The sequence below is a fragment of the Triticum urartu genome, chromosome 7A, assembly GCF_056163025.1.
Source record: "Triticum urartu cultivar PI428250 chromosome 7A, HENAU_Tu73, whole genome shotgun sequence".
Lineage (NCBI taxonomy): Eukaryota > Viridiplantae > Streptophyta > Magnoliopsida > Poales > Poaceae > Triticum > Triticum urartu.
In genome coordinates this window covers 209,189,981-209,209,637 of record NC_141879.1, presented here as the reverse complement: position 1 = coordinate 209,209,637, position 19,657 = coordinate 209,189,981, and the positions used below count along the sequence as shown (strand labels likewise).

The 19,657-nt window shown below is 51.8% G+C and overlaps 1 long non-coding RNA gene across 1 annotated transcript; it reads right to left on the bottom strand.

Moving 5' to 3' along the window:
- Positions 1-3,916: 3,916 nt before the first annotated feature.
- Positions 3,917-18,480, bottom strand: LOC147959047 (uncharacterized). The gene is made up of 2 exons (XR_015610176.1): positions 18,059-18,480; positions 3,917-4,207 (listed from the first exon to the last, which is right to left on the bottom strand). It is a non-coding gene; the product is annotated as an uncharacterized LOC147959047 (long non-coding RNA).
- Between the last annotated feature and the right edge of the window lie 1,177 nt (positions 18,481-19,657).

The following is a 19,657-nucleotide window of genomic DNA, read 5'->3' as shown; positions in this document are numbered from 1 at the left end:
TTCTTGGTTGGTCGCTTCCCAATCTTTTGCTAGCCTTCATTTTGCACCAAGTATGATCTCTACTTGTGCATCCAAAATCATTTGAACCAGTTTTGCCACATGAGTCCACTATATCTACATATATGTGGTATTCTTTCACCGTTCTAAGTAAATATGCATGTGCCATCTCTAAATTTTCAAAATAAACTTCTCTTTTGCGTGTTTGTTTCGCTCGTGGAGCGGCGAGGGGTGGCTAATTTTTTCCATGCTGGATGTGTTATTCTCAAGATTAGTGTCTATTCACTTGTCATTGCACGAGAGTAAGGCAAAGGTCTTAGGGATGCACAGTCCCAAAATGCAAAAAAATGAATTTACTTTATGTTGTCCAATACTAAATTCCTTGGAAAGTGTTGGTATGGAGGGAACCCATGGATACGGTTAGCCATGGAAAGTGAAAGAATGGTGGAAAGGAATAACCTTTATTTCCGTTTGGGAACCGCCTATGGTATATCTAACATGGAAAGTGTTGGGAACTCTAAGTTGTTTTCGTTGGTGGGATGGATACACCTCTCAAAATGTTTTTGTCTCTAATTTTTCGCTCTGAGCTCTGGCACCTCTACAAATCCCTACTTCCCTTTGTGAAGGGCCTTTCTTTTACTTTATGCAATTTTATTTTGAGTCTCCATCTTCTCTTATAAAATGCACAAACTAGGAGGCAATATGATCATACTTAAGTATTGGGTGTAGCTAATATTCGAGTGTGTTTCATGAATGGATCAATGTTTGAGCACGATGGGCTAGGGATAACTTATTTTAGCATTGATATTTTGAAAGACTTGATTGCTTGTTGATATGCTTGAGTATCTAAATAGTATGTCAAAACTAGACTATTGCTTTGAGTCACATAAAAGTCCAATTGTCCATGCTATAAACAAAAGAATATGATATGACATGATAGGAAGCATTGCACATCAAAAATTCTGTTTTTATCACTTACCTACTCGAGGACGAGTAGGATTTAAGCTTGGGGATGCTGATAAGTCTCCAAGGTATCTATAATTTTTGATTGTTCCATGATGTTATATTATCAATCTTGGATGTTTTATAATCATTTTATATCATTTTTGGTGCTAACCTATTGACATAGTGCCAAGTGCCAGTTCCTGTTTTTCCGTGTTTTTTATATCGCATAAAATCAATATCAGACGGAGTCCAAATGCCACGAAACTTACAGAGATTTTTTATGGACCAGATAGAAGATATTGGGCCGTGGTTGCACCTGGGGGGAGTCCTGAGGAGGGGACAACCAACGACGGCGTGCCAGGAGGCCCAGGCGCACCCTGGTGGGTTGTGCCCACCTCGGGTGCCCCCGGACCCCCTCTTTGCTCTATAAATAGCCCAAATATCCCAAAACCCTAGGGGAGTCGTCGAAATATTCATCCAGCCGCCGTAGAGTCCAGAACCACTAGATCCAATCTAGACACCATCTCGGATGAGGTTCACCATGTTCATTGGTGCCTCTCCGATGATGCGTGAGTAGTTCTTTGTAGACCTTCGGGTCCGTAGTTAGTAGCTAGATGGCTTCATATCTCTCTCTCTTGATTCTCAATACAATGGTCTCTTGGAGATCCATATGATGTAACTCTTTTGTGGTGTGTTTGTTGGGATCGATGAACTTTGAGTTTATGGTCAGATCTATCTTTTTATATCCATGAAAGTATTTGAGTTTCTTTGATCTCTTTTATGCATGATCTCTTATAGCCTCATATTTCTTCTCCGGTATATGGGTTTTGTTTGGCCAACTTGATCTATTTATGTTGCAATGGGAAGAGGTGCCTAGTAGTGGGTTCGATCTTACGGTGCTTGATCCCAGTGACAGAAGGGTAACCGACACGTATGTATCGTTGCTACTAAGGATAAAACGATGGGGTCTATATCTACATAGATAGATCTTGTCTACATCATGTCATTGTTCTTACTGCATTACTATGTTTTTCCATGAACTTAATACACTAGATGCATATTGGATAGTGGTCGATGTGTGGAGTAATAGTAGTAGATGCAGGTAGGAGACGGTCTACTAATCTTGGACGTGATGCCTATGTAATGATCATTGCCTGGATATCATCATAATTATTTGGAGTTCTATCAATTGCCCAACAGTAATTTGTTCACCCACCGTTTACTATTTTTCTCTAGAGGAGCCACTAGTGAAACCTACGGCCCCGGGTCTTCTTTCTCTATTATTTGCCTTTGCAATCTTATTTGCTTTTATTTTCAGATCTATTAATCCAAAAACCCCAAAATACTTTGCTGCACTTTATTTTATTTGAGATCTATTTATCCAATCTATTACAACTTTCTCCCGTCATGCACCAATTTCTGGCACCGTTACCCGAAAGGGATTGACAACCCCTTTAACATGTCGGGTTGCGAGGATTTATTATCTGTGTGGAGGGGTTGTTTATGTTGTGTTGCTTGGTTCTCCTACTGGTTCGATGACCTTGGTTTCATATCTGATGGAAATACCTACCACCGCTGTGCTGCATCATCCCTTCCTCTTTGAGGAAATAACGACGTAGCTTCAAGCGACATCAGTAAATATTTAGCAACAATGTAATTAGCATAATCAGCATACCAAGGAGTACTGTGAGCAACATTTATTGTAGCTAACTTCTCATCAGGAAAACTAGCATCAATAGGTAGTGGGTCATCAAGCACATTTTCTAGCCTAGATGAATTATCAGCTACGGGGTTCTCAGCTCCTTTTCTATCAATGATATGTAAATCAAATTCTTGTAACAAGAGAACCCATTGAATAAGTCTAGGTTTAGCATCTTTCTTTTCCATAAGATATTTAATAGCAGCATGGTCTGTGTGAAGAGTTACTTTGGAATCAACAATATAAGGTCTAAATTTATCACAAGCAAACACCACTGCTAAGAATTATTTTTCTGTAGTAGCATAATTTGTTTGAGCATTGTCTAGAGCTTTACTAGCATAATGAATAACATTTAGTTTCTTATCAACTCTTTGTCCTAGAACAGCACCAATATCGTAATCACTAGCATCACACATAATTTCAAAAGGCAAATTCCAATCATGTGGTTGAACAATAGGTGCAGAAATTAAGGCTTTCTTGAGTGTTTCAAAGGCTTCTAAACAATCATCGTCAAAAACAAAAGGAATATCCTTTTGCAAAAGATTCGTAAGAGGCCTAGAAATTTTAGAGAAGTCTTTGATAAATCTCCTATAGAAACCAACATGACCTAAGAAACTACGAATACCTTTTATATCTTTTGGACATGGCATTTTATCAATTGCATCAACCTTTGCTTTGTCCACTTCAATACCTCTTTCAGAAATTTTATGACCCAAGACAATGCCTTCATTAACCATAAAGTGGCACTTCTCCCAATTCAAGGCAAGATTTGTTTGTTCACATCTCTGCAAAACTCGATCAAGATTGCTTAAACAATCATCAAAAGACTTAGCAGGTGCGTTGCATAAACTGAAAGGCATACGTCTATAAGCATAGGTTCCAAAGGGACAAGTAAAAGTGGTCTTTTCTTGATCAGGTTGAGAAACAGGTATTTGTGAAAAACCAGAATATCCATTAAGGAAGCAAAAGTGTGTGTGCTTAGATAATCTCTCAAGCATTTGATCAATAAAAGGGAGAGGGTAATGTTCTTTTCTAGTTGCTTTGTTTAATTTTGTAAAATCAATTACCATTCTATAACCTATAACAATTCTTTGTGGAATAAGTTCATTCTTGTCATTAGGAACAACAGTTATACCTCCTTTCTTAGGGACACAATGAACAAGACTTACCCATCTGCTATCATGTAACGCCCTCGATGCGGCTATATCTCCCACGTGTCGAAGCACAGCTTAGAAGCATAACCGCATTGAAAGCAATGTCGCAAGTGAGGTAATCTTCACACAACCCATGTAATACATAAGGGAAAAGAGATACATAGTTGGCTTACAATCGCCACTTCACACAAATACATGAATAAAGCATTACATCATCCAGATACAATCAAGGTCTGACTACGGAACCAAAGTAAAAGAAGACTACCCCAAATGCTACACAGATCCCCGATCGACCCCAACTGGGCTCCGCTACTGATCAACTGGAAACGGAACAACACAAAGGACAAGATCTTCATCGAGATCCTCCTTGAGCTTGGTTGCATCCCCTTCACGGTACAACGGCACCTGAAAACTAGTTTTGGAAGTAACTATGAGTCACAGGGACTCAGCAATCTCACACCCTCGCGATCAAGACTATTTAAGCTTATAGGAAGGTAAAGGTATGAGGTGGAGCTGTAGCAAGCAACTAGCATATATGGTGGCTAAACATACGCAAATGAGAGCGAGAAGAGAAGGCAAGGCACGGTCGATAAAACTATGATCAAGAAGTGATCCTAGAACAACCTACGTCAAGCATAACTCCAACACCGTGTTCACTTCCCAGACTCCGCCGAGAAGAGACCATCATGGTTACACACGCGGTTGATGCATTTTAATTAAGGTCAACTTCAGGTTTTCTACAACCGGACATTAACAAATTCCCATCTGCCCATAACCGCGGGCACGGCTTTCGAAAGTTCAAAACCCTGCAGGGGTGTCCCAACTTAGCCCATCACAAGCTCTCACGGTCAACGAGGGATATTCCTTCTAGCGGGAAGGCCCGATCAGACTCGGAATCCCGGTTACAAGACATTTCGACAATGGTAAAACAAGTCCAGCAACACCGCCCGAATGTGCCGACAAATGCCGATAGGAGCTGCACATATCTCGTTCTCAGGGCACACTCAGATGAGACATCCTACGAGTAAAACCAACCCTCAAGTTGCCCCAATGTGGCCCCGCAGTCTACTCGGTCGGACCAACACTCAGAGGAGCGCTGGCCCGGGGGGGGGGGTTTAAATAAAGATGACCCTTGAGTCTGCAGAACCCAAGGGAAAGAAAAGGCTAGGTGGCGAATGGTAAAACCAATGTTGGGCATTGCTGGAGGAGTTTTATTCAAGGCGAACTGTCAAGGGGTTCCCATTATAACCCAACCGCGTAAGGAACGCAAAATCCGGGAACATAACACCGATATGACGGAAACTAGGGCGGCAAGAGTGGAACAAAACACCAAGCATAAGGCCGAGCCTTCCACCCTTTACCAAGTATATAGATGCATTAATTAAATAAGAGATATTGTGATATCCCAACAAGTAAACATGTTCCAACAAGGAACAACATCTCCATGCTCCAACAAGGAACAAACTTCAATCTTCACCTGCAACTAACAATGCTATAAGAGGGGCTGAGCAAAGCGGTAACATAGCCAAACAACAGTTTGCTAGGACAAGGTGGGTTAGAGGCTTGGTTCAACAATATGGGAGGCATGATAAGCAAGTGGTAGGTATCGCAGCATAGGCATAGCAAAAGAGCGAGCAACTAGCAAGCAAAGAAAGAAGTGATTTCGAGGGTATGGTCATCTTGCCTGAAATCCCGCAAGGAAGAAGAAAGAGTCCATGAAGAAGACAAACGGACGAAGTCGAATGAATCCTCACAACACGACATTACCGGATTACCGAGAAGAAGTACACCGGAAAAGGAAGCAAACAACATATGTCGGTGGGAATGACACCTATGGGATCACAAGAATCCCTACTACGGTTGCGGGGCGCGGGGTCGTGAGAAGAGCGGATCAAACAGATAGCACACAGTTCGTTTATCCAGGTTCGGGCCGCGAGGATGCGTAAAACCCTACTCCTGCTTTGGTGGATTGTATATCTGTCTTCTTGAGCTAGCTATGGGGCGTGAGGAGCTCCAAAAAGCCGAATCCTCCTCCTGGTCGCCTCGGGCCTCCTTTTATAGGAAAGGGGTTGCCATAGTGGCACACAGGAGGTGGAAAGGGTACAGTGATGCGAGGTTATCCCTCGCATTACATGACAAGGCACATTTAATGCGTCCTGCTTAGGTGTCCTTGCTTTATCAGGGACGAGGGAGAGACCTGTCTTGTCCGTCGCCACTCCCTCTCATGTCGACACGCGCCCTGGCCTGCGGTGCCCGCGGTGCCATGTAGGCAGGCAGGCAGCTGAGGTGGCGCGGTGGTGGGTCTCCACGAAGATCCGCATGCCGCCACGCAGGTGCCTACCCAGCTGGTTGGGTCGGCAGTTGCATGCGAACGGTGGTGGAGGTTTGACTGGCGTGGGCCTGATGGTGGCCCTACGGGTGTTCTTGGCAAGGGCCTTGTCGGGGCCCCGGCAAGGGTCTTTCCGTGGCGCCTGCTGTCATCCCCGGCAAGGCTCTTGCCGGGGGCCTTGTGGTCCTCCTAGGCTGGGATCCCGCCAAGGATCATCATCTTCTAAAGGGTGTATCTGATCTTGAATGTCTTCACAAAGATCTGCAAGCCACCACGGGGATGTCTCCCGAATCCTTGCCCCATGGGGGCAGTGGACTCAAGGGTGACTCACTCCGTAGGTGTGGGGCGAGCTGCCACGGCAAGGGTCTTGCCGGGTTTGCTAAAACCGCCTCCCGGTAAGGATCTTGCCGGGGGGGAGTTCGCTTCGTCTCCTTTGCTCTTTGTGGGCTTGGTCTTGGCGTCGTTTTGCTTCTCTCGAGCTTTGGCCTTACCTTGGCTCACCTCCCTTGCCTTGCTCAGTGTGGTGGTGCCCGCGGCTCAGACTGCCCGTGCACAGTTATAGGGGTACAAAAAGTGTACCCCTCTTTTTGTACACCGATAGGAGCCCCCAGGCCTGGGCCACATGTAAGCGCAATCGCGTCGTTGGTCTAGGCCCAAAAATGGTGCGCGGGCAGGCGGGGCGGTTTTTACCACGGTGAGTCTCTTCACGCACTGCGCTTCCCATGCTTCCCGCGCGTGGCGCGCCGTGGGGAGGCGCGTGTGACGTGGGCGGCATGCGTGGGGCTGAGCTCTGCATGCATGCGTCACGTCGTAGTAAAGGGAGCGGTTCGCGCCTTCCCCATAAACGGAGGGAGGCGTGGAGGCGCGGCCCATTTACTGAACGGGGCCGAGGCGTGGTCTTCAAGGCGTCCACTCCCCATGATCATGGGGTGGGGAGAGGTCTCCTCACCCGTCGCCTCGGTCCTGCACACCTGCCACGTGGCTCTCATGCGCTTGGGGTGGTGAACGGTGGAGGCGGGAAACCGGGCCGCCGCGGGCTGGGGCGGCGGGTCGGTCCTAGTTCCCTGCGCCTTCCGCGTCTTGATTGGCTAAGCGGGGCGGCCGAGCCCTCACCCCGTTCCTTTATAAAGAGCGGGAGGGGGGATGGCGTCCCGCATTCCTTCATCTCCTCCTTCCTTCAGCTTCTGCTCCCCCCTTCCATTCGTCATGGAGAGAGGGAATCCTGGTCCTTCAACGGTGGCGGCGAGGGTCGCCGCTCGACAACACGTCCCTCCTTCTCCTGCACCCGCGGTGGCAGAGCCAGCCGCGAGGGGAAGGGGGAGGGGACGAGGCCGTGGGCGAGGCCGAGGCGCTCGGGGAAGAGGAGGACGGGGCGGCGCGCCGGCCTCGCCTCCGCCAGCAGTTCCTCCCCCCGCGGAGGGCCACGTTGGGGATGACCCTTGCGAGTTCTTCATCAGGCTACGCCGGCCGCCTCGCCGTCGCCTTCGTCTCCCGACTCCATTCGCGCGGGAGATGGAGCTGGATCCGCCGGAGTCGTTGTGGCTGCACATGAGGGCCTGCGCGATCAGTGGCACGCAGGCCCGCGTCGATTTCCCCGCCCCTCACGTGATGTATCTCCGTCGGGGATGGAAGACGTTTGCCCATATCCACCGCTTGACGGAGGGGCTCACTCTCCATTTTAAGCTGATGGAGGGTGGCCTTCTCTCCGTCAAGGTCTTCGGGTGCTTTGGGACCCGTGCAAGGTGCTGGTGGAGAGCTCTTCTGATAGTGAAGACTCCTCCTCGGGCGAGAGTGACGAGGAGGACAGCGACAGTGACGACGAGGGTAGTAGGCGGCAGGATGAAGGGTCCGATTAGGCGTCGGGTGCCACTCCGTGCGGCACCGGCGACCCCATCATCCGCGTCGCCGGCTCCCTGAACTTCTCGGGGTCATCTCCTTGGGCGGCTGGCGTTGGGAGGCTGCGGAAGAGGAACAGGGCGGGCGGCAAGGCCGTCAAGTCGGAGTACGCAGGCACCGACACCTTCAACGCGTGCTGATGTCCTGCCACCTCGTCTTCGAGCTCTACTTCCGGCGCCGCCATCACCATCTAGCCTTCGGACGGCCACCGAGATGTTCTCTTGGTGTCTTCTGCCACCCGTAGCTCGCCTAGGCGCCCCTTTTGCCCTTTTCGCCTCCTTGACCCGCCTCCTGAGGAGAGGGACAAGAAAGGGATTACGGGCACCTTATCTCTTTTTAGTTTGTAAGCCTTCGTGCCTTAGTTGAATTTAAAACTTGTAATCCCATCATTCATGTTTTTCATTCCCTATGGACTGTACCTGAGTGGAATGTTTTTAATGAAAAAGGGATGCTTGCCGGGTCATTTGTTTGTGGGTAGAACCCATGACAAGGAGTAAATCCTTGATATCTTTAAGATAAACATTTCCTTGCCCGGCAACAGGCCTTCCCGTCTCCCCACTTCGCTCGACCTTCCTCACGCCTTTGGCGGAGGCAGGGATGAGGCGGGTTCTAGCTCCTTGTTTCATCCTTTCGCTGCCGTGACTACGACCAAACTTGGCCCCAAGAACGAGCCCTAGGGCCTAGAGTTATGGGAGCATGGTAGCTTAGGGGAAAACGAGGTTTCACATACCTCAGTCCATAATGGAATGCATGATAAGGGATGAAGAACTTATCTGAAGATGCAGCCCCCGGCAACTCTGGTTCGTTGTGGGTGAATCTTTGCTCTTGCAGCCCCCGGCAATGCTGGCTTGCCGGGGGCTAGATGCTGGTCTGTTCATCTTCTTTTCCTCCCCAAGTGGTTCGGCACGGATATCCGTGTGTCCTATGAACCAAAGAAGACAAAAGAAAGACAAAGAGACGCACACTCGACCTCTAAGCTAGGGGTTAGTCGCCGCTAAGAACTATCAACCCTAACCAAGGACGAGACTCGACCTAGCATGCATGCTATAACTTAGGGCGCCAGTGCTTCACTTACTTGTGCTCAGGGTCTGCGCCTGGCTTTGTACAAAGGGTTACATGCATCATCGGCAATGCTTGTACAAAAGGTGGTTTGCCGGGGGGCCCGGCAAGCCGCGCCTCACGGGTAAAACTTGCGAAGATGCTCAATGTTCCAGGAGTTACTCACTGGAATGACATCTTCGGTCTCCAGGCGGACTACGCCGGGCCTGGTGACTCGTATTACCCGATAAGGGCCTTCCCACTTTGGCGTCAACTTGTTGGAATTCTTAGCCGATTGAACGCACCGAAGGACAAGGTCGCCTTCCTCAAGGCTTCGGGCATGAACCTTGCAGCTATGGTAGCGGCGCAAGGCTTGCTGGTAGCGTGCTGCTCTCACAGCCGCCCGAAGACGATCTTCCTCAAGGAGCATTGCGTCATCTTGCCGCAGTTGCTCTTGCTCAAGCTCATCATAAGTGAGCACTCGAGGTGACCCGTATATGAGTTCAGTGGGGAGAACTGCTTCTGCCTCGTATACTAGGGCAAAGGGTGTCTGGCCGGTGGCTCGATTTGGCGTCGTCCTGATCGACCAAAGAACCGTCGGCAACTCATCAATCCAGCGCCTTCCACTCTTGTGCAGCCTGTCAAAGGTGTTGGTCCTTAAGCCTCGCAGTACTTCAGCGTTTGCCCTCTCAGCTTGACCATTGCTTCGTGGGTGAGCAACGGAAGCGAAACAGACTTTGCTGCCGAGGTCTTGGATATAATGCATGAAGGTGCGGCTTGTGAACTGTGTGCCGTTGTCGGTGATGACCCTGTTGGGTACACCAAAACGGCACACTAGTCCCATGAAGAACTTGACGGCCGACTGAGCTGTGACCTTCCTCACTGCCTCCACCTCCGACCACTTTGTGAACTGGTCCATTGCAATGTACAAGTACTCAAAGCCCCCGACAGCGCGGGGGAAAGGGCCCAGTATGTCGAGCCCCCAGACCGAGAAGGGCCAGGAGAGAGGAATGGTTTGAAGGGCTTGAGCTGGCTGATGAAGCTTCTTTGAATGGAACTGACACGCCTCACACCTGGTGACTAGTGTCGTCGCATCCTGGAGGGCGGTGGGCCAGAAGAAACCTTGCCGAAATGCCTTGCGGGCAAGGGCCCTTGACCCGTTGTGGGATCCACATATGCCTCCGTGTATCTCTGCCAACAGCTCCAGTCCTTCCTCCCGAGGGATACACTTCAATTTCACACCGTTCGGCCTCTTTCTGTACAGGACGTCATCGACGAACTGGTACATGGTAGAGCGACAGGCTACTTTTTCCGCTTCTTCCTGCTCTTCAGGAAGTTCCCCTATTTGGAGGAATCGGACGGTATGCTGTGCCCACGCTAGAGCCTGGGGCTCGACGGCGAGGACTAAAGGCATTTCCTCCGCTATAGGAGCGGCTGTCTCGACGGCAAGAGCTCGACGCTCCGCCGGAGCTAGTCGTCCCGTGGCGGGCTCAGTGTCCCCGGCAACATCCTTGCCGGTGGCTCCGGGGAGCTCGGCAGGAAAGTACTTGCCGGGTCCTGATTTCCTCCTCTTGTTCTGCTCTGTTGATGGATCAACGGATGGATGAGTTAGCTGGAGCACAAAGGTACCTGGTTCCACAGGTAGCTTGAGGGCAGCGCGTTTTGACAGGTAATCGGCGATATCGTTCTCCGCTCGGGCAACGTATTCAGCCTGTATACCGTCGAAATGCTCTTCCAGCTTTCTCACTTCATCGACGTAGGCCTTCATCAATGGGCTCTGGTAGTCCTTGTTGACTTGCTTGACGACGAGTTGCGAGTCGCCCCTGACGATGAGCTTCTTGATTCCGAGGTCCGCCGCGATCCTAAGATCGGCAAGCAGCCCTTCGTACTCTGCCGTATTGTTTGTTGACACCTCCCTGGGGAAGTGCATCTGGATCACGTACTTGAGGTGCTCTCCGGTGGGCGCGACAAGCAGTACGCCAGCCCCGGCGCTGCGTAAGGAGAAAGCTCCATCAAAGTACATGATCCAACTGCAATTTGCCTCCTTGCCGGGGAGAGCAGTCTCTTGGGCTTCTTCGTCAAGCGTTGCGGTCCATTCTGCAATGAACTCTGCCAGGACTCGGCTCTGAATCGTCGAAGTACTTTCAAACTTGAGGCCAAAGCTGGAAAGCTCCAGTGCCCATTCCACAATTCTTCCCGTTGCATCTGGATTGTGCAATATCCGTTGCAGAGGGAGGCGAGTGACAACAGTGATCTCGTGTGCCTGGAAGTAGTGACGCAGCTTCCTCGAGGCCATAAGAAGGCCGAAGAGCAGTTTCTGCATGCCGGAGTACCTTGATCTAGCTCCCTACAGGAGGGAACTAACAAAGTAGACCGGGTGCTGCATCATTTTCTTCATCGGTGGCACTTCAACTGGCTGTGTCGTCTCTGCATTGGTGGTGTCGGGCTCTGTCGCTGCCATTACCTCGTCGTCAACCTCTCTATACTCCACTAGTGCGGCGCTGACCACCTGGTTCGTTGCCGCCAGGTATAGCAGCAACGGCTCCCGTGGCCTAGGCGCAACTAGTATTGGCGCGGAGGAGAGGTACTTCTTCAAATCTTGCAACGCTGCTTCGGCTTCTGGCGTCCACTCCATCGGGCCCGCCTTTTTCAGGATCTTGAAAAAGGGAAGGGCGCGCTCGGCAGACTTGGAAATGAATCTTCCCATGGAGGCGACGCAACCAGCAAGCCGACGCACATCCTTGATTCGCTTGGGTGCTTCAATCTGCTCTATAGCTTTGATCTTGTCCGGATTGGCCTCTATCCCATGCTGTGACACAAAGAACCCGAGAAGCTTGCCGGACGGGACGCCAAAGACGCACTTCTCAGGGTTCAGCTTAAGATTGATCTTGCGTAGGTTTGCAAATGTTTCTTGCAAATCCGGTATGAGGGTTGCCCTGTCCTTGGTTTTGACCACTATGTCATCCATATAAGCTTCCATATTTCTATGGAGCTGGGGTTCAAAACCAATCTGGACCGCCCTTGCAAACGTCGAACCAGCACTCTTCAGCCCGAAAGGCATCCGCATGAAACAATACATACCACATGGGGTGATGAATGCTGTTTTCTCTTCGTCTTCTCTTGTCATGAAGATCTCGTGGTAGCCGGAGTAGGCATCGAGGAATGACAACAGATCACACCCAGCTGTGGAGTCAACAATCTGGTCGATGCGCGGCAACGGGAAGGGGTCCTTGGGACAAGCCTTATTGATATCTGTGTAATCAATACACAGCCTCCACTTCCCATTAGCCTTGCACACTATGACCGGATTGGCCAACCACGTTGGATGGAGCACTCATCTTACCAAACCCGCTGCTTCCAGTTTCCGGATCTCCTTTGTGATGAACTCTTGTCGTTCCAAAGCTTGCTTTCTGACCTTCTGCTTGACGGGCCGCGCATGAGGACAGACAGCAAGGTGGTCCTCAATCACCTCCCTAGGAACGCCGGGGATGTCGGAAGCTTGCCATGCAAACACATCGACATTCGCCGGCAGGAAGGTGACGAGCGCGTCTTCCTATTTGTCGTCGAGGGTGGAGCTTATGGTGAAAACCCCTCCCGTGCCGTCCTCATTGACAGAAACCTTCTTGGTTCCCGGCGGTATGGCCCTGGGCTTCTTGTTTCCGCCGGTGGAGCTCTCTGGCACGTCCTCAACGGAAGCGCTACACTCCGAAGAGGTGCGCTTGCCGGAGTGGGTGTACGAGGTCTCACTGGTCTTCTTCTTCTTCTTCCCTCCCGGGGTCCCAGCGGCAGGAGCAAGTGCCCTAGTGGCGGCAGCTGCTGCAACTGCTTGCTGGTATAATTGGTCAGCGCAAATCAGCGCATCTTTCTTATCGGAGGGGATGGTGATGATCGTCACAGGTCCTGGCATCTTCAGGGTGTTGTAGGCATAGTGTGACGCCGCTATGAACTTGGCCAGCGCTGTACGTCCAAGGATCCCGTTGTAGGGCAAGGGGATCTTGGCAACATCAAACACGATCCTCTCTGTCCAGTAGTTCAGATCACTTCCAAAAGTCACGGGCAGCGTGACCTTTCCCTTAGGTTGGCTTCTTCCCGGGTTGACCCCCTGAAACGTGCCCGTCTCTTCGAGGTCTCCATCAGGAATCTGCAGTTTCTCGATCACGGCAGGCGAGATCAAGTTCAGACCGGCCCCGCCATCGACTAGCATCTTTGTCACCTTGAGGTTGCGTATTGTTGGTGAAACCAACAATGGCAAGCACCCGACCGCAGTAGTGCGATCAAGGTGATCCTCAGTGTCAAAAATGATAGGTGTGCTGGACCACTTCAGCGGCCTTTGGGCATCAAATGACGGCTCTGCCGCTGTAATCTCTCGCACCCACTGTTTAAGCTGGCGGTAAGAAGTATGCAGCGAGGCGCCACCGTCGACGCACATGGCCTCTGTAGCTTTCTGAAACTCTTGGTCGCCAGATTCGTCGTCCTCTTTGTGATCGTCGTCTTCTGGCTTTTGTCACGGCCCCGGGCGGGCCTCTCCTGTTGTTTATCCTTGCCGCGACGGCCCGCCTGGCCGTCACGCTTCTTGCCGGACCCCTCAGCACCGCCTTGGCCCTTCTCCTTGTCCCGCCTCTCATATTCAGCCCTCTGCTTCTCAGCGAGGAGCTCAACCTATCGGCAGTCCTGGAGAGCATGGCCTTTGGTGCGACGGATTTTGCAGTATCGCTTGTCAGAGTTTCCTGGCTTCTCGGCAACCGCCAAGGCCCGGCAGGCGACACATCCGGCAATTTCCTTGCCGGGGTCATCTGCCTTGGTTTTCTTGGTGGAGCCGGTGTCACAAGATCCCTTGACGGCAAGCACGGCTTTACCTTTGCGCTTCCTGTTGCGGCGCCGACCCTTCTTCGCCGGGGCGGCAGTATCTTCATCTGAGGAGTCGGTTTCCACGCCGGCGTCTTCGCCGGGGTACTTCCTTCCCTCTTCAGGCCGGCCACATCTGTCAGCAAGAACATAGAGTTCTGCTACATCTTTCACCTTGTTCATTGCCAGCTCTTCGCGCACCTTGCGGTTACGCACGTTCTGATGGAACGCGTTGATGATGGCGGCAAGGTGAACATCAGGGATATTGTACTGTATCCGGGTGAACCTCTGTATATACTTGCGAAGACTCTCGCCTCCCTTCTAGGGAATGACGTGCAGGTCGCTCGCTTGGCCATGGGCTTGGTGGCCTCCAGTAAAGGCGCCCACAAAATCATGGCACAAATCCGACCAGGAGGAAATAGAGTCTACCGGCAAGTGCATCAACCATGACATGGCATTGGGTTTAAGAGCCAACGGAAAGTAATTCGCAAGCACCTTATCGTCGCGGGCTCCGGTAGCTTGCATCGCAATGGTGTAGATGCTGAGGAACTCGGACGAGTGGGTCTTGCCGCTGTACTTTTCGCCCACATCAGGTTTGAAGGTGCGGTGAGTGGGCCACTGGAACTGCCGCAGCTCACGGGTAAAAGCCGGACAGCCTACCTCGTAAGGTAGGCCTCCAGGGCTCTCCGTTGCCGGGTGGTTCACAGCAGGTCCCGCTTGCCTGTCTGACTGGTGGCACACTCCGCGCCGGCGCTCGATAGTGGTTCGAGCGTCTTCATGTTCTCGTTCCCGAAGGACTTGGCGCTGGTCACAGTGGGTCCGCGGGTCGGACGATGCTATGGAGATTTCGTCGCCCGTAACATCGCGACGGGCTGGCGTCCGCGGTACCGGGCGAGGAAGAGGCAAGTGCACCGTGGTCGCGGCGCCGCCGGCTTTCCTGCCACTGGTGCGTGGGACTCCGTCGGAGCGTCGACCCGGGAGCTCCACCGGACTCGGTTCGTCTTTGTTGTCCACTGCAACCAGTCTTCGGATAGTGGCTCTCCATTCGTCGAGTTTCCCCGTAGTGGGAGGAAAATCAAGGAGCAACTGCGCGCATCAGGGCTTCTGCTAGCGTTGGTGGTAGCGAAACCTGCACGGATCGTGACGCGCTTCGACTTCTGACCATGTCAGAAGGAGCTCTATCACGACCCCGCGGTCACATGCCATCTTCACCAGCGCCTCGGCGAGCAGGTAGGTCTTCTACCTCCCGGGAGTGGCGCTCGGGGCTCTTCCCGCGGCGACGCCCGGGGTCTTCGGTGTGATTACGCCGTTCGTCGCGTGCCGCTTGAGAGGAGCGCGCCATCGGCGCCGGCGTGGGAGTCTTGGAGGCCCTCGCATCGCCTTCGGGCGGGGTGGCAGCGATCTTGGAAGGCCCCGCGCCACCCGCGGAGGGCCTGGCTCCATATTTGGATTTGGCGGCGTGCGGCCCTGTACCAGGCGTACGAACATCGCCGCCTCCCAAACTCCGGCTGCTGGGACGGTGTTGGTGTTCGCGAACGGCGCCCCGGGTCCTTTCTGCGACTGGTCCGCTGCTCGCCCGCGTCAGGACGGGATGTCCGGCTTCCGATGGGCCAACCGCCACCGTCATCTTCTTCTTGGGCGCCATGACGATTAAGAAGCGTCGAACTAACTGCTAAAGCCGATTCTCACAACTGCGCGCTTCCCCTACCTGGCGCACCAAAGATGTCGGTGGGAACGACACCTATGGGATCACAAGAATCCCTACTACGGTTGCGGGGTGCGGGGTCGTGAGAAGAGCGGATCAAACAGATAGCACACAGTTCGTTTATCCAGGTTTGGGTCGCGAGGATGCGTAAAACTCTACTCCTGCTTTGGTGGATTGTATATCTGTCTTCTTGAGCTAGCTATGGGGCGTGAGGAGCTCCAAAAAGCCGAATCCTCCTCCTGGTCGCCTCGGGCCTCCTTTTATAGGAAAGGGGTTGCCACAGTGGCACACAGGAGGTGGAAAGGGTACAGTGATGCGAGGTTATCCCTCGCATTACATGATAAGGCGCATTTAATGCGTCCTGCTTAGGTGTCCTTGCTTTATCGGGGACGGGGGAGAGACCTGTCTTGTCCGTCGCCGCTCCCTCTCATGTCAACACGCGCCCTGGCCCGCGGCGCCCACGGTGCCATGTAGGTAGGTAGGCAGCTGAGGTGGCGCAGTGGTGGGTCTCCACGAAGATCCGCATGCCGCCACACAGGTGCCTGCCTAGCTGGTTGGGTCGGCAGCTGGATGCCAACAATGGTGGAGGTTTGACTGGCGTGGGCCTGATGGTGGCCCTATGGGTGTTCTTGGCAAGGGCCTTGCCGGGGCCCCGGCAAGGGTCTTGCCGTGGCGCCTGCTGTCATCCCCGGCAAGGCTCTTGCCGGGGGCCTTGTGGTCCTCCTAGGCTGGGATCCCGCCAAGGATCATCATCTTCTAAAGGGTGTATCTGATCTTGAATGTCTTCACAAAGATCTGCAAGCCACCACGGGGATGTCTCCTGAATCCTTGCCCCATGGGGGCAGTGGACTCAAGGGTGACTCACTCCGTAGGTGTGGGGCGAGCTGCCACGGCAAGGGTCTTGCCGGGTTTGCTAAAACCGCCTCCCGGTAAGGATCTTGCCGGGGGGAGTTGGCTTCGTCTCCTGTGCTCTTTGTGGGCTTGGTCTTGGCGTCGTTTTGCTTCTCTCGAGCTTCGGCCTTACCTTGGCTCACCTCCCTTGCCTTGCTCAGTGTGGTGGTGCCCGCGGCTCAGACTGCCCGTGCACAGTTATAGGGGTACAAAAAGTGTACCCCTCTTTTTCTACACCGACAACATAGTAAACAACCACCACATAAGCATGGCACGATGCGCAAACAAGTATGATGCATGTCCGGTTTAATGAGGCATGGCATGTCAAAGTGCACAAGCAATTCTACAAATTAAGTGGAGCTCAATATGCAACGAGTTGCATATTGACAAAAACACCACATGACTTATTTAGTTCTCTCCCGTGTAGGTACCCAACAAGATTAAATGTTGTTAGCATGGCAAGAGGTGAAGCACAACAAAACTACCTATCTAGGCAAGTTTAAATGAGGCCGGAAACAACGAACAACAAGTCCAGAAACTCCTCATGTGCATAATAACGAATTAGGTACTGTTTTTCCCTAAACACAATTTTAGGGTTGTTAAATATGCAAAGTAAAGCCACCATGTTAAGCTAGGCATTTTTCTACCCCGTTTACATATAAAGATTATTTAATTCGGAGCTACGGTTATTTAGTTATGAAATAAAGCATTTTAGCAAGTTATTTAAACAAATTTAAACAAACAACATTTTAAACATTTTAGACATGGATGAAAAATACATATTATGAAACTACACAAAATTCTAAGCAACTTTCATATTAAGTTTGTTTAATTTGGATGCACGGTTTTAGAGTTATTAAATGCATGAAGTTTAGGGGGTTTCCTATAGAACTGGGTTCTCTGGAAAAAAGGAAAATCGTTCAGGGAAAAAATACAGCATGGGCCGAAACTGGCTGGACCCAACCGGAGGGAAAAAAACAAAGGGCGCTGCTCACTTGGGCCACGGCCCACTGGTGCAGAGGAAGAGGCCGGCAGAGGCGAGGGGAGTCGTTTCTGGCGCGGGGTCAACGGGTGGTGTGTTGATGAGCCATGTGCTTGTCGTCTCCCTGACAAAACGAGGCAGCAAGGAGCGCCGGCGGCGGATGTGGGCACAGGGAGGTGCGGCTCCGGCGAGCAGGGTCGGAGACGGGGCTGCGGAGCGGTGCGGATCCGGGCGCTAGACAGCGTCCCAGGTAGGATCCGAGGCGAGGCAGGGGAAGACGGCGGCGACTGCTGCTTGCGAACATGGCGCCTATGGCTGACGAGAAAAAACTTCTGTGTGTGTGTGAGAGAGAGAGCGATGTATGAGAGAGAGAGAGCTGGAGAAGAAAGGACGGGGAGGAGGCGCTGGGGCGCTGCAGACGGACCGGCCTTGGAGCACTGGGGCTCGGGGCGACGCGCATCAGGGAGGCAGGAGGCCTCGGGTCGAAGACGGCGGGGCTCCGGTTGGTCCTGGAGACAGCGCAAGGACGACGGGGAGGAGCTGCGGAGAACTTGAGGCGGATCTACTGGGGACGGACCTGATTCAGCAGCTGCAGGCAGCGAACGTGACGAGGAAGGCCATGGAGTCGCGCTCCGGCGGCGGTGCTCAAATCCATGGCGGGGACGGGGCTTCTCCTATGAAAACGACGGGAGAGGGAGGTTACACAGAGAGGCAGGGGAAGAAGGAAAACGGGAGGAGGAGCAGAAGAGAAGGGAGACGCGGGACGGGGCAACTCCGTCGGGAACTGGCCCGGTGACTCGCCGGACGGCGACGTTGAGGAGCTCGGGATCGAGCCGAGCTCGATCTAGGAATCGGGCAGAAAGAGGTTGATTGGTCGGGCATGGAAACTGAGGAGGAGCGGGGGTTGGTGGGGATCGGTCGATGGATTTTTGGATCGGGCATCTGGCTGTTGGTAGGTGGGGAATGGATCCCGAGGGGAACTCGCTAGCGGCGGCTCGATGGGACAAGGCTCCTAAATTTTAGGGTTTTGTCCGGTTATATAGGTAGGGGATTAGATGTTAGACTATTTGGTCCCTCCGATAAAAATCGGATGGTCCGAGATGAATAGGTTAGGTAGCCCAATAAACAAAAGGGAGATGTTTTGTAGATGTTTGGGGATGATCCGGACACAGCGGTAACGACTGTCCGGGTCGGGTTTGGGACAACTTTCGGACGCGCGCGAGGGGGGCTGCAGGCTGACGAGAGAGGTTAGGTTGGACCTGGTGGTGGTAGTGAGCTGCGTAGACGGTCTCGAGCTGAGAGAAGAGAAGAGAGGGAGGCCCGGCGACTGTTTTCGGAGACCCAAAATGTCCGACGTTAGACCGGCTATATTGCCGCTATAGTTTAACGGTTGGGCTATCAAACGGACTCCGAATGCAATGAAACTTGACAGGCGGTCTATCTACACTATAATAAGACCACACGCCAACTTTCAACCCAATCCGATAACATTTTACGGCCACTTATAAAATAATATTTTGGACGTGCCGCGGGCGCGTGCAAGTGTGTATGGGCTCAGAACGGACAACGGAAAGAACGGGGAGACCCGAACGAATGCAAGTTTTGAAAACATGATGATGCAATGCACATGATGCAAAGATTTAATGCAACGGACGAAACAAATCACACGACGAAACCCGGAAACCCTGGAAAGCGACTGAAGCTCCGGTCTTGGGGCGTTACATATCAGCTGTGGGATAGATTATACCTGCTTCCAGAAGTTTTAATACTTCCGTTCTTACCACTTCTTTCATCTTCGGGTTTAACCGACGTTGGTGATCAACAATGGTTTTAGCGCCAGGTTCCATATTAATTTTGTGCTGACATAGAGTGGGACTAATGCCCTTTAAATCATCAAGAGTATATCCAATAGCAGCTCGGTGCTTCCTTAGAACTTTCAATAATCTTTCTTCTTCATGTTCTGAAAGGTTAGCACTAATAATAATAGGATATATCTTCTTTTCATCAAGGTAAGCATATTTCAAAGTGTCTGGCAATTGTTTTAATTCAAACACAGGATCACCTTTAGGTGGAGGAGGACCTCCTAGAGTTTCAATAGGAAAATTGTGTTTAAGTAGAGGACGTTGTTCAAAGAAAATCTTATCTATTTCATTTCTTTCATGCATATGAAAATCAT